This window comes from Triturus cristatus, chromosome 4_1 (assembly GCF_964204655.1).
Source record: "Triturus cristatus chromosome 4_1, aTriCri1.1, whole genome shotgun sequence".
In the NCBI taxonomy this organism is placed as follows: Eukaryota; Metazoa; Chordata; class Amphibia; order Caudata; family Salamandridae; genus Triturus; species Triturus cristatus.
The window spans coordinates 199,395,016-199,408,715 of record NC_140585.1 but is presented as its reverse complement, the minus strand read 5'-3'; the positions used below and the strand labels follow the sequence as shown (position 1 = coordinate 199,408,715).

The 13,700-nt window shown below is 45.0% G+C and overlaps 1 protein-coding gene across 6 annotated transcripts in view; it reads right to left on the bottom strand.

Moving 5' to 3' along the window:
- PNLDC1 (PARN like ribonuclease domain containing exonuclease 1) overlaps window positions 1-10,026 on the bottom strand; it is a 374,781-nt gene extending 364,755 nt beyond the window's left edge. For 4 of the 6 annotated variants that reach the window (XR_014980732.1, XM_085650473.1, XM_085650476.1 and 1 more), the window contains exon 1: window positions 9,898-9,931. The gene's annotated coding sequence lies outside the window, so the exon portion shown is untranslated. Of the gene's footprint in view, window positions 1-9,897 lie in introns of all 6 variants that reach the window. The other 2 variants (XM_085650474.1, XM_085650477.1) reach the window with 1 other exon arrangement.
- Window positions 10,027-13,700: the final 3,674 nt, after the last annotated feature.

The following is a 13,700-nucleotide window of genomic DNA, read 5'->3' as shown; positions in this document are numbered from 1 at the left end:
TGGTACTGATACCTTCATTACCTTGGGTTAAGTCAGCACTCACCCAGCTGCAGAGCACTAAACCAGCAAAGTACATAGTCAAACTTCAGACACAAAAACAGTTCTATGACTCCTCCAGTCCGTGACATGCAAATAATTACAAAATGCACCGCTTCCTATCAGCCAAGAGGTACAATTACATCACTGATCTGGACACAACCACGATATTTAAGCTGCTCTCAAGCTGCCCCCTCACCACCGATAGAACCACATCTAGTCCTGTTTTTTGTCTGCACTCCGATTTTTGTCTTTTTGCTCAAAATCCAAGATTGCGAGTGCAGCAACGGAATTCAAAGCCCAAACTAGATCTGGATCAACTACTCGACTTGGGAACGCTGTGGGAGTTCTCCAAATGAAGTCCTGAAGCTTCAAATGGTGATTAGACAGATCATGCCTGCCTTTGGCAAAGGGTGAAAGAATGAACTTTCCAGTGGAAAGTGATTGAAATAAAGGGTAATAAATATCAGGGAAGATGGAATAGTAGAGATATGCGCATCTGCAGCAAAAATGCTGAACCCCAAGAACATGGCATATGGTGGTGCCTGAAGGCAAGCTCTCTTTGTCTTCACCTCATCTACCACAAGAGAGGTGAGGGGAGGTTACAGCAGGATTCTCTGCCTCGCCACCACCCACCCCTTCTGTCATTTTGGTGATAAAGAAGTGGAGCTTGGGCCTGAGTGTTATGTTACTGAATGCACAAAGGAGGCCACTGCTGTGCAAGATCAACCGCAGGCCAAACCCACTGCACCTGTCTGTTTGTGAGGCCACTGCTGTGCAAGATGAACCGAAGGCCAAACCCACTGCACCTGTCTGTGAGTGCTGCTCATCCTTGTAACTTGCTTTTCAAGAGGCCGTCACAAGCACAGGAATATGCACCTGCCTGTTCTAATGCAAAGAAAATATACTTTTTTCTAAAGACATTTAAATGTAACCAGTCAGTTCATTTCCTTGTCATATGTTTAATCTTGTTGCACCCAGGGTCATACAAATGGCAATAGCACTGTGCAAATATCATCACTCCAGTGCAAACAAATAACAAAAGTAAAAAACATTGCCATTTTCAACACCAATAGCTCTAACTTTCACAAATGCGAGACCGATTGCATTGCAAATGCTAGCCTTCATTTTCACACATGACAGCACCTTCAAATGTGAGTTCGGCATGTCTGCTGTACAAAACACTTTTTTGGTTTGAATTAATAGAGTAAATCTTCGCTCCATGTATAATAAGAATCCAACCCACAAACAGGATACACAGAACCCCTGACTTATCTCTTAGTTAACTAATAGCATTGACATTAGGGCAGGCCAGGAATGTTTGTCAGTTCATGCTTAAAAACCTCTCACTTGTAATAAATCGATTACTAAAGCATGATGTGGTAGCGTACTGTCATTTACACACAGCACATTTTTCATTGAGATTACAACAAACTTTCTCAATAACATACAGTTTTAATGTTAAAACTTTATAAGCATACAAACAAACAATGAGTGGAAATTGGGTTTCTGCAAAAAAAATTCCTCTGCACATCACTAAGAAAAGTGTTCTGATTTGTTTTGATATCTTCAAAATCTTTGTTTCCATTACACAGTTACAAAAAATGTGTTTTCCTAACTTCTGAAACATATTTTGAAATATTTGTATTGTTCGTTTACAAGTTCTTTAAAAGTTGTGTGTAAGAAAGAAACCTGTCTTCCTACAGCCTTCCATTTCACAGTTTGCTGGACACACAATTGTCAGATAGTTCACTATACAAAATTCTCTAACTTTATAGTCAGAGAAAGACAAGTAGATGCCAACTTTGAGTATAAAACTAGCAGGAAATTGTAGGAAGCCAAAAGCTGACATTTGACCTCTGTCTCTGCACGCAGATCAAATGTGACAAGATAAAAAGATTTAAAGGCATCTTTATTGCTCATTCACTTTCTAAATAAACAGAACACCTGCGCTTTGTCAACTGGGCAGAACGGGCCAGTAGGCCATAAAAATAGCTCACCTTGATCAAGTTAAACTCACTGCCTGAGATAGGGATTTTTTTCCCCAAACCCTGGTCTGGTGCAATCATTTTTATCGGGAAGACTACAGGCCATATATCTCCCAATTTTCAAATCCAAATCGGTCACTATACCATAGTGGGTGCCACAGGGATTTCCCTCTTGGTCCTGCATGCTTGGACATATATATGACTCCACTGGCCGCCATCGTTAGAGATTACAGATTTTAAGTTATATCATACGCAGACGACAACCAGCTAATGATATCTCTTTCATTTTTCATTTCATTAGTCTTTATTTCGATAAAAGTTTCATCATAAAAGACATTTGACAGTCAAGATAAGAAAATACAATCACAATGATTAATAAGAACACGTAAAAAAAAAAATCACGATCACAATGTCACTTGGGTAGTCGGTTGCCTTCTATGTCTAATTATCCAAACCCAGCCTAAGAATTTGGCCACTGCGACTACAACACATTCGGCTGAATCATATCTTAGAATACTGAGGGCAACATATCCCTGTCTTGTTCCCAGGGTGCGGCAGATGGGTTTCAGCCATTTGGCCCTGGGTGCAGCATATGCTGGACAAGCAAAAAATATATGCCCAACTGAGTCGACACAGCCTGAGCACCAACTACATGAATCGCGGGACCCGCCCTTCCATTTTTTTGTAAATAAGTTGGTGGGTAGGGAGCCGACCCTGAATTGGTGGTAGAGTTTCCTATCGCTGGGTCTGGTGATAATGTCCCAATAGTCCTCTAACAAGGGGACTGTTTTATGTTCAAAGAACCTACCAGACAATGACTCAGGGGGAACTGAGGAAATATGTTTTTGAGTTACCGTAGACCAATAGAGATCTTTAAATTGTTTTTTTGATGGAAAAGGGTTGTTGGCTGGGTCTGTCCAAAGGATACCTGAACCCATAGATTCCAATAATAGTCGAACGTGCTTACACCAGGAGATGTCACCGGCTCCCAGGATAGAGCGGACATCCAGAAAAGCTTTAGCATAAAAGCCTAATTCCGGTACTGTCCATAATCTCCTCCAAAAAGCCAGTGGCTTAAACCTGGCGATTTCATCAAAGGAGTGGCAACCGAGATCCAGCAAAAGCGGTTTCACTGGGGTAGAGCTGGGGAGGCCCGTAAGCTTTCTAAAAAATTTGTATTGTGCTGTGACCAGGGGAGAAAGGTCGGCAAAACCCCAGAGTTCCGCGCCATACAAAATTGCTGAATTAATTCTTGCTTCATAAATTTTGATGGGGGGACCTATCATTTTTGTCTGGGATTGCTTATGTTCCTTGGCCAAACAGCCCGAAAGTTGAGCAAATTTAAGAGAGAGTACGTCTATTTGTGGCCTCCAGTTCAGTTTATTTTCAAAGACAACCCCCAAGTAGGTCATAACATTGGTTCGTTCCAGTATGTCCTTATTCATACACACCTGGCCTTTCATGGTTTTCCCTTTATTAAAAACCATATATTTGGTTTTAGAGACGTTGACTAGCAAGTCATAATCAGAACAGAATGTGGAAAATACATTTAGAGCCGACTGCAACCCTGACAAGGTCTGGGATAGAAGTAGGGTGTCGTCGGCAAACATAAGGAGGGGTATTTTGGAACCACCCAACGTGGGGGCGTCCGTTGATGTATTGGAAAAATATTTCACAACTCTATTTATAAATAATAAAAATAGGGTTGGCGGAAGGACGCACCCTTGTCGGACACCTCTACTAACATTAAATCTATCAGTAACCTGACCTTGGTTCCCCCAACGCACTTGAGCAAAATTATTTTCGTGCAGCCGAATGATGATGTTTAGAAGATCCAAAGGCATCCCAAGCGCCGCTAATTCGCCCCAAAGTTTGGTCCTATTGACTAGGTCGAATGCAGACCGTAGATCTACAAAAGCAGCATATATTGTGCCGCCGCAGAGATAAACCGTTTTCCAGACAATCAGTTGGAATTTGAATGCCTGGTCTATGGTGCTAGTGCAAGATCTAAAGCCTGCCTGTAATGGCGAGATGATATCATCCAGCTCGGCCCAGGTCTGGATCCTAGCCAGGATCATTCTTGCAACAATTTTTTGGACCGAATCTATGAGGCTTATTGGGCGGTAGTTCCCCGGACATGAACGGTCACCTTTTTTAAAAATGGGCAAAATCTCGGCGCCCTTCCAAGATTCTGGGATGGCTGCCCCCATGGCAATAGCATTTGCCAAGAAGGTAATATAGGGCGCCCAGTTGCTAAGGTCGGATTTAAAAAGATCCGCGGGGACACAGTCAATTCCTGGTGCCTTGCCACTAGGTACCTTCAATAAGGCCATCTTAACCTCTTCATTATCGAATTTAAGGTTCATGGAAGAGGTCAAGTCCCAACCTAAAGGGAGAGCAGGTTGAGCAGCCAAGTTACTATCCGAAAACTGGGATTTGTAGTGTGATACCCAGTTATCCGGGGAAACATTATTGGAGGGGACCTGTGCACTGGGTGTATTACCCCACTTCAGAACATGCCAAAACAAAGTGAGGTTCCTATGTTTGCTAGCAGACAAAAGGTCGCTCCAGTGATCATTGTCCCAGTCACGTTTCGCCTGAACTTTGGCCTTGGTGTAAACTTTCCTTGCGGATTTAATAATTGCCTGGTTTTTAGTATTAATGGCTATTTTTAATTTACTATAAGACTCCCGGCAGTTTTTATTATACCAGGAGCCTGGCTTAGGAATGGAAGGTATCGTGGCCTTACAGGGTTTGGAAAAGAGGGACTTAAGGTCAGAAAATAATTTTATATGTATATTTGTGGATTCACCAACGACATCGTTGATATTCCGAAGAAGCTGGAGATCTTCCAGCGCGGTGGAAACTTTAAGGCTAATCTCAGAGAGTATTACACTATCGAGGGCAACCTTTTCCCAGCGCACTCTCCGTTGATTATTGGTTAAGAGGACTTTAGCAGTCACAATCTCGGAATGTGCGCTTCTGTAGCGGGGAGAGAGCAGAAGTGACAAAACTAGAGGGTTGTGGTCACTCTCTGGACGATCACAAACCACCATGTCACTTAGGGAGGGCCAGAACTCCACCTTTATTAAAGCATAATCAATTCTGCTACTGCGACCACGACCATCTGAGAATGTCGCCTTACCATTCATATCGGAAGTGGTACGTCCATTGGCAGCCCTAAAGCCGCGCTCCATACATAGGCTCATCCACTGGATAGCGGATTCAGTCCACCGCTTAATAGGTGGAAGATCAAGAGGGGGAATATTTAAAGTAGAATCAACTTCCAGGGTCAAGGAATCCCAATCAGGGAACATCGGCTCAAAACAACAGTTTAAGTCACCTACTATTACAACGTTGGTACAGGGGTCAACAATGTCCAGAAACCAGTCCAGTTGTAGGAAGGTATTAGTGCCACGCCCACCAGGAAGTCCCCTGTTGTAAACATTGATGATTAAGATTAAAGGTTCATCATTACAGTGCAAAGAAATGATCAGTAGATCGGGATTGTCAATTGCCATTTCTGTGAGTTGATACTTCAAGGTTTGCCTAACCCAAATGCAGAGTCCGCCAGAAGGGCGGCCCCTCGTGCCACTAGAGGCCCTCTTAGAAAAGTTCACATACCCGGGATAGAAAATAGGGTCCACAGCCCACGTCTCCTGAAAAACCAGGATATCGTGGGAGGTTACCCACGCAGACCAGTCCTCTATGGTTAATTTACTGCGGAGACCAGCAATATTCCACGAGGCCAGGGTGAGGGAAGGGGAGCTGCTGTGGGCAGTGGGGTACACAATGGACTCAAGGCACCTTGAAAGTTTACAATATTGTCAGATGCCGTACTCACAATCACAGGGACACAAGAGTCGATGGAAAGGGTGGGAGATTTGACAATGGGCGACTCACCAGCAACGTAGTTTTTGGGACGTTGGCACTGCTGATGCTGGGGGGAGGATAGGTGTCCAAACTCACCATAACGGGAATAGAAGAGTTAGAATCCTTGTAATGGGCAGCCTGAGCAACATGGACAAAACCAGAAGGTAAAGCACCCAGATCCAAATTGGTTCTCCTAGACCCACTCCAACCAGCAAAACAATAAGGAACTGGGCCAACAAGGGGCCTAGACGCACAGCCCTCCATGTGGGAATTGAAGGATGGTCAATCAATCCCGTCTAAATTGCTCAGGGGGGCATAAGAATTAGACAAAGGGAGATGAAAGTCAAAGCCTGGCGGGCGACGAAAGCCCCTATTGACCCTTTCCCAACCAGATGACATGGCACCATGTAGAGCACCTGAGTCAAGGGGATAAAAGTGTGACAGATCCAGGGCAGATATACCAGTGGCACACAAAGTATTTGGATGGGAGCATATGTGGCTCACTACCCTGGGGTCCCGAAAATTAATGATCACACAATCACCCTCCACTCTTTTGACCCCATTTCCCAACCAACACACTCTGCGAACAGTCAAGATTTCAGCACAAGAAGTAGCCGGTAAAGGTCTATTTCGATTTAACCAGTGGATGACCTTATTCTTCAGTTCACTGTGGGACTCAGACTTATCCTGCATAAGTCTTGGAACTCCCACTAAAATGACAGTATATGGATACGACTCTGGTGGGAGATTAATGCATGGGAACTTTAAAAAGGAGCCAGTACCTTCAGTATTAGAATGTCTGGTTGTAGGGATACTCAAATTAGTGACGGCATTTCTATCTATGTCAATGTTGGAAACATTACTGGTAGGTGGGTGAAAAGCATTCGCCGTATGGGCAACAAAGGTTGGCCGATCAGTGGGTACACTAACCATGGGGGTTTTGGCGCTTGAAACAGCCCCTGCCTCAATAACTGTTTCGGGTGCTAATAGGTCTTAGAAGTGGATGGGATCACGATGTGTTTCTCTAGTAGGGCCAGGTTTGTAATCATCATGCCCTCTAATTTCTCTAATGAACGCGAGAGCCGATTGACTCTTTCGTATAAGGGTAGAAAAAAGGACTTGAGTAGTAGTTCTATGGGCTCGACATAGTCGGGAGTCAGGGGGAGAGCATTGAACAGGATATCAGAGGATTGAGATGGCACGGGGCTCTCGACGACAACAGGGGTGCTAGGTGGTAAATTATGAAGAGGAGTATGACGGGATTGAGCGGGTTTGGACGGTTTAGGCGCTATAGCTCGTTTACCCTTTGGGTGCACACCCCCACGTTTGGACTTCCCCTGGATAGGGCGGGACTTGCTTGCCAGTGGCTTAGTAGTAATACCTAACGGCTCGTTGATGGGCTGAGGGTGGGTGTCACTAGCAGTTGGAAGCGGTCCACTGGAAACAGAAGCATTTGAAGTAACAGGTAAATTGACCAACGAACACAGGGCAGGAGGGGTCTCTAATCCTAAATCATTACTAGGTGGTTGATCAAGAATGGAATGAGGCAATCCACATTCAGGAGAGGGAACAGCCATGATGTTGCCAAGTGACGATCTCTTGGCGGAGAGTTCAACAGACAGTCTTTTTTCTGTAAGGATTATTTCATGTTCGAGGACCCGGGCTGCTCTGGTGATAAAGTTATCCAATGTTCCAGTAACACAACCCCCTACGCTGTCCCGCACGGTCTTCCTACCTGATCTCAATGACGTCATTCTTGAGGTAGGGAGCACACGGTAGTGGGGGCTTCCAGGGAGGATTAAAGTATAAAGTACTGGGAATTAAGTGGCACGGGCGATGACACGAGCAAATGTGTAGGCCCGTCCAGTCCACGAACGGCCACAAACGGCCCGCTCTTTGTATAATTATTACGATGTAGTAACGTTGTTTTGTATTTCTTTTAATTTCAATGGTCCGTTTTGGCCTAATCCAAGATGGCCGATATTTACAGCCTGCACTAGAGTGATTGAAAATACGATGAGAGGCCTTGCTGAACATGGTTTGAAACCACCTGACTTCGGCCTCTGACTGTATTAAAAGTTTCCGTGAGGACAGCAGCTCCAGGCATGCTGCCAGTTGCCCTTGGAGAAGAATAAAGCCACAATGAACTCTGATAAACCTGCGGTGGCTTCACTGTGATTCCGAGGAAGGGCATTCATGGATGTAACATTTTCTAGCTTGAGCTTCCTTCTTCCGTGTTTTTATTTTTGTGATTTTTGTGAGCGGAGATTTTCTAAATGTTACGAGTCAACATCCTTTCCTGCTCGCTCTGCTCAGCGGCTCAACGGACGTTTAGAGTTTGTTTGTTACTTTCAATTCGTTATTTTCCCTATAAATAATGTTAGACTAGAGAGGGTCTAAGGCCACTTCTTCCCGAACCTATGCTCGTGAGGATCGACGCTGATTGAGAGGACGGCGACTCGGGAGACTTTACTGAGAGACCTGTCCTGACCTAAATGACACTTAGCTAGAATAGGTAACTATGAGAATAATGATTTCGCTATTGATTGATTTTCCCTTTGAACTAATTTAGATAAAAGATAACCTTTGTTTGAATTTCAGTGTCGGGTGGTTATTTCTTTGTCATTTATTGAGTTTCAAATGTATTTCCTATGTTTAAAATCATGACTCAGGACAATTTCTTTAGGTTGCATTGACCTCGTTTAAACGCAGATTGTTTACGTTTCTCTCCCATATATACAGTGTGGATAGAGTAGAATAAATGTTAGTGTGATGGGCCCTAGCGTATGATGAGTGTATGTGCGCATGACTGTGGAATTACTCTGTCCGTGGAAGTAGGGAGAATTTATATGTTCCGATCTGCAGCAATAACACCAAGCTTACGGGGTTTGATAGAGCCCCCACTATCTGGGAGGATGAATGGGGGGCATCTGAGCTTTGCACTACGCCTACTCTGAAAAAGGGAACCCCTGCCTGGCATTTCACTGTATGACCATTACATACGGATGGCCAAAATAGGCCTCAACAAATGATTGCATTTTTATCTTTACCTTATGGGAAGTGTCAGTACGTTTGCCACACCGGAGTTTTGCACTACTTCAGAGTAGGAATGGATCTTTACCTTATGGGAAGTGTCAGTACGTTTGCCACACCGGAGTTTTGCACTACTTCAGAGTAGGAATGGATTTTCAGATGTGAAACCCCTAGGTATCTGTCTACAGCATTTGCTCACTACATGGTTCCTACTGCATGCCCTGGAAGGCGCAGGGTGTTTGATAATGCAGACAGTGGGGTCATCCATGTGGCGACTTTCTGCTGCCAGAATTGCTAAGGACTGCTAGAGTGCCTGTGGTGAATCAACCTTATTGGACAGAGGCCATACAAGACCAATGTTATGTGCTTGGAGTCGGAGAACAGTCTTGTTTCTAGTAGTTGAAAATGAGGCTGACAACAAAGTGTATCCGATTGAAATAGTTTGCACGGCACTGGTAATGAGGGGGGAAATCCCCTTTGTAAACTGCTCCGAGCAGTACATTTTCGTTCTATTTCTGAAAGATGTTTACCTCCCTTCGCGGTGTAGCGTTGAGAGTATTCAATTGCTATCTCCAGTCTTACTTTTGGGGCCCTGAATCCCTAACACTTGTAATTACAACTCCTTTCCCCCAAAACCTAATTCGTGCCCCCTGAAATTGGGGGACCTCGGCAGCAGCTACCGTGAGCGATCAGCAAGAGTGCGGCTCCCCAGATGGGGAGAGGTCATAGAGGTCTGGTCTTGGTAACTAACCACCTTCCAATTTTCAAGAATAAAAGTAAGCTTTTGGGGGTAAAACAAGGTTGGCACTAGTTAAAGGAGGATGACTGCAAATAAGTAACGTGACAAACCACATTATTTCCAACGCAAAGTGTTTTGGAGTATATAAACGATTGTTGCTTTAAAAGCAGATCACACGGAATGTCTGACAGTATGGATTATGAGCTTGTTTTTAAAAACGCCACCCACCTGTACCCTATATGCAGACCCGACACAGCTCCCGAGATCACGGCGAGGGTTCCCCCGGCTGCCCCTGTTGAAGCCGAAGGACGCTGGTTTTGCACAGCGACAGATCAGGAAAAGGCCTTCAGAATTCTGGGACTGAACTAATAGACATAGAAAACAGACAACAAAAAGAGACTCGGACATAAAAACAGGGTAGCCTATGGAATGCGAGTCAAACACACAAGAGGTTGAATACTTAAAATCTCAAGAATTATCAAAAGTCCTCTCATAAAGAAGGATCAAAGAAAACGGACTGGAATGCTTCAGCCTGGAGCAGGGACAGAACTCCCGAAGCGAGCGAAAACCTGGAACTGGCCTTGAAAAAGAAATCGTTTAAAGTGATGGCGTGAGCATATTGGGCAAAACACTTTTAATTTACATATTAAATGGAGAAATCTACTTTTTTGGTTTTAATGTAGATTTGCACTTGAAAGGGAAATCACGATTGTTATTCTTGATATTACATTGATATGGTTATGTGGAGAATATTGCCATCAAAAAGGGTCTTTTTGGTGGGTGTAGTGTCCTGCTGTACACGTTCTAGTGCTCAGCTTCCTGTTGTATCCACTCTGAATACCCACCCATCAAAGGCATCACCAGTCAGGTGACCCTGCTAATAAAAGGGGCCGGTTGCACGTGCTCTGGGCCAGTTCCAGTACCCTACTACTGCGTGTCAGTTTGGTCATTTATTCAGCATGTGGGCCTTGGGCCCAAGATACCACAATAGCGACAAGTGCCGGTCAGAACCTGCACTTGCTAATCCTGATAAGGGGAATTTCAACCCACGTCTAGGGCACCCTCTACAAACGTCACCAGCGCAACAGCTAATCAGAGCTGTGCCAAGAGGAAGTGCCGCAGCAAATGTATGGCCCGCGGCGCTAGGAACACTGCCATGGCCTGCATATGAAGCCACCCCCTCCCGCACTAACGGCCGCCGCCGCCCTGACCAGCTCTGCGGTGGGTGAGACAGCCTTGTGAAAGGGAGGAGTCCAGAAGCCAGCACCACCGCAGAGGTACCTTCATGCTGCCCTTGCTCTCTGCAAGAGATACGGACCCCTACCACACTCCTGAAGTGCCTGCGTGAATGAAGTGCAGCACCGTGTTTCAAAGTGCTTGCACTTTGCTGTCTGACACAGTAAGAGACTGCCCTGCCTGCAGGTGAGAAAAGCGCGGGTCCACCCTGTCTTTACCAGCACGAATGCCACCCCCTAGAGCACGTTGAACGGGGTCGGCAAGTAAGAGGGTCCACAGTGCTACGAAGGCAGCCATAGCATAGCCCCCACGTTAAATTATCACCCACTAACTTGCATGCGGCTGCTCCGAGAAGGACCGAGGGGAGAAAGGAAAAGCTGCTCTTCCGCATTGGCGCTGCATAGACCCTGCACCAGCGCGGCACTGATAACCCAACGACCATGCCCAAGCAGTGGCACCAAGGAAAAGGGGAGCACTGACCTTCCCTCCTGCAGGTCACTGTTGTAAATACTTATTAGCTATGTTTGTACTTACCTTGCTTCTAGTGTTCTGCAACCCCTTCCTCTGTGTCCTTTCCCAGTTCTGATCCTAGAACGCTTATGGGGTTCTTAGTACTAGCGTGTTGCTGCAGGGGGAATTCTAGCTGGGGCAGTTGGTGTCCGGTCAGCGGTTGTGGTGTACGCTTTGTCCATGCTCTGTAATAAAGATCCTGCTTAATACAGAAGAGGCTCCTGCATCTTTCCTACGATATTTACTTATATCAATTTGGCGACGAGTTGAGTTGCAGACCGGACGTGGGAGCAAATCCATAGATTTTTACGGAGCGGATGGACAACGAGCGACAACGACCAAAAAGAATTCACGACGTGCGGAGCAATGCGAATGGCATGAGGGAGTGATGCTCTGAAACCGAACATTTCTCAGTGAAAGAGGCGATTTGGCGACATTTGCGAGTAAAAGTGACGTCACTCGACGAACCGTGAGTTGGTCGAATCTTTTGTTGAAGCGCAACCAAGCAGCGGCGTAGCTCTACGTAACAGCGCGAGCACGCAATAACTTCAAGCGTTGCTAGGCGATCAGCTTAATGCGTAAACAATGCTAAGGGGCGCGAACTCTCTCATTGAGCCTTGCCTAGCAGCAGCACTTCGCGTCTGAGTCAGAGACACTGCGAGGTTGCGCAACGTCATAGTCTCGCGCTAACTAGCGGCCATCTTGGATTGGGACAGAAACAATATCGAACAATATCGAAGGAAACGAAATTAGAAGCCTGTACCCAGGAAAAACGAAGGACATTTCGCACGCATAGCGAGGAGCCAATAAGAGGGTCCCAAGATAATTAAATTAAATGCAAAAAGAAGCAGCTAACTAGCAACTAGCAACTCAATATTAAAAAAAAAAAGGTGTTGGCAAAGAGTACTTTACGAGAGTAGGGTGTACGGTTACACCCATAGACATATGTAAAATACTGTTTTGGTGTGTTCTAAAGTGAGGTGTGTAATAATTTTGGGTGGTCTGTGACAAAATCTTCAAAGACATTATTTCTTCACCATTGTCCACATTGACGACAGCATGTCTCAGCAAGCAAATCAACAAGTCAATGTGACCTTACCACCACAGTTTCTTAGCGAACCAGGGGCACCATCAATCTCTTGGGAAGATTGGATACGCATGTTCGAAAATTACTTGGACGCCTTGGATGGTCAGGATTTTGCTGCTAAACGGAAAAAAGCACTTCTTCTGAGTGCTCTTGGCAAGGAGGGTCAACGAGAATTTCAGTACCTTCCTCAAGCGTTGCAAGCTAGTGGGCAACCTATTCCTAATGAGTACAAGGAGGCTGTAACAAGACTGGAAGTGAGGTTTGGTAAAGAAGAGAACCTCGTAATGAATAGATATAAATTTTATACTCATAAACAGCGCACGGAAGAATCGATAGATGACTTTGTTGCACGCCTTAGGGAGTTATCTATCAAGTGTAACTTTGGGGCAATGAGTGATGAGTTGATACGGGATCAACTCATAGTGCAGTGCAACAATAGAAAGATACAGGAGAGGCTGTGGGCGGCTAAGAATCCGTCATTGAAAGTGGCTATAGATTTAGCCAAAGTGGTGGAGGAATCCGAGAAGTGTATGAAAGAGTTAGATAAATGCAGTCCACAACAGGGTGCTATTTCAGTGGTGACTGAGAAAACAAAGATGGAGTGTGAATCAGGTTATGAAGAGGCTGTGGGTGCGATGAGATATAAAGGGAAGAATCCCTTAAAGAAGAGCAACTTTGGGAAAAACCCCAGCAACAGAGGGTGTTCCAGATGTGGTAGTAGTAACCATAATTCTGATGCAAAATTCTGTTTTGCGAATAACAAAGAGTGTCTCAAGTGTGGGAGGTTGGGACATTTCTCAAGGATGTGTAGGACTAAGGGGAATGCTAGTGTAGCCATTGTCGAAGATGAACCCATGGAGTTAAAGCGTGAAAAAGATAAAATATTGAGTCTGGAGGATGATTGTATATATAGCTGTAATGAGAAAAGAGCAGAGCGACCAAAAACAGAGTTTGTGATCAATAACCGTAAGGTTACCCTGATGGTTGATACGGGTTCAAGACACACAATAATTCCCGAGCCTTTATTCAGAGGCGAGTGGGGTGATACGTCTTTAAAGGAGAGTGATATCTCTCCAACTGGTTACCAAGGAGAGAGGATAGATTTGTTGGGGTACTTCGATGCAGATATTCATTTTGAAGGAAGGTCAATTGAAGGGAAGGTATATGTTGCCGTTGATGGTCCACCAATCCTGGGTTG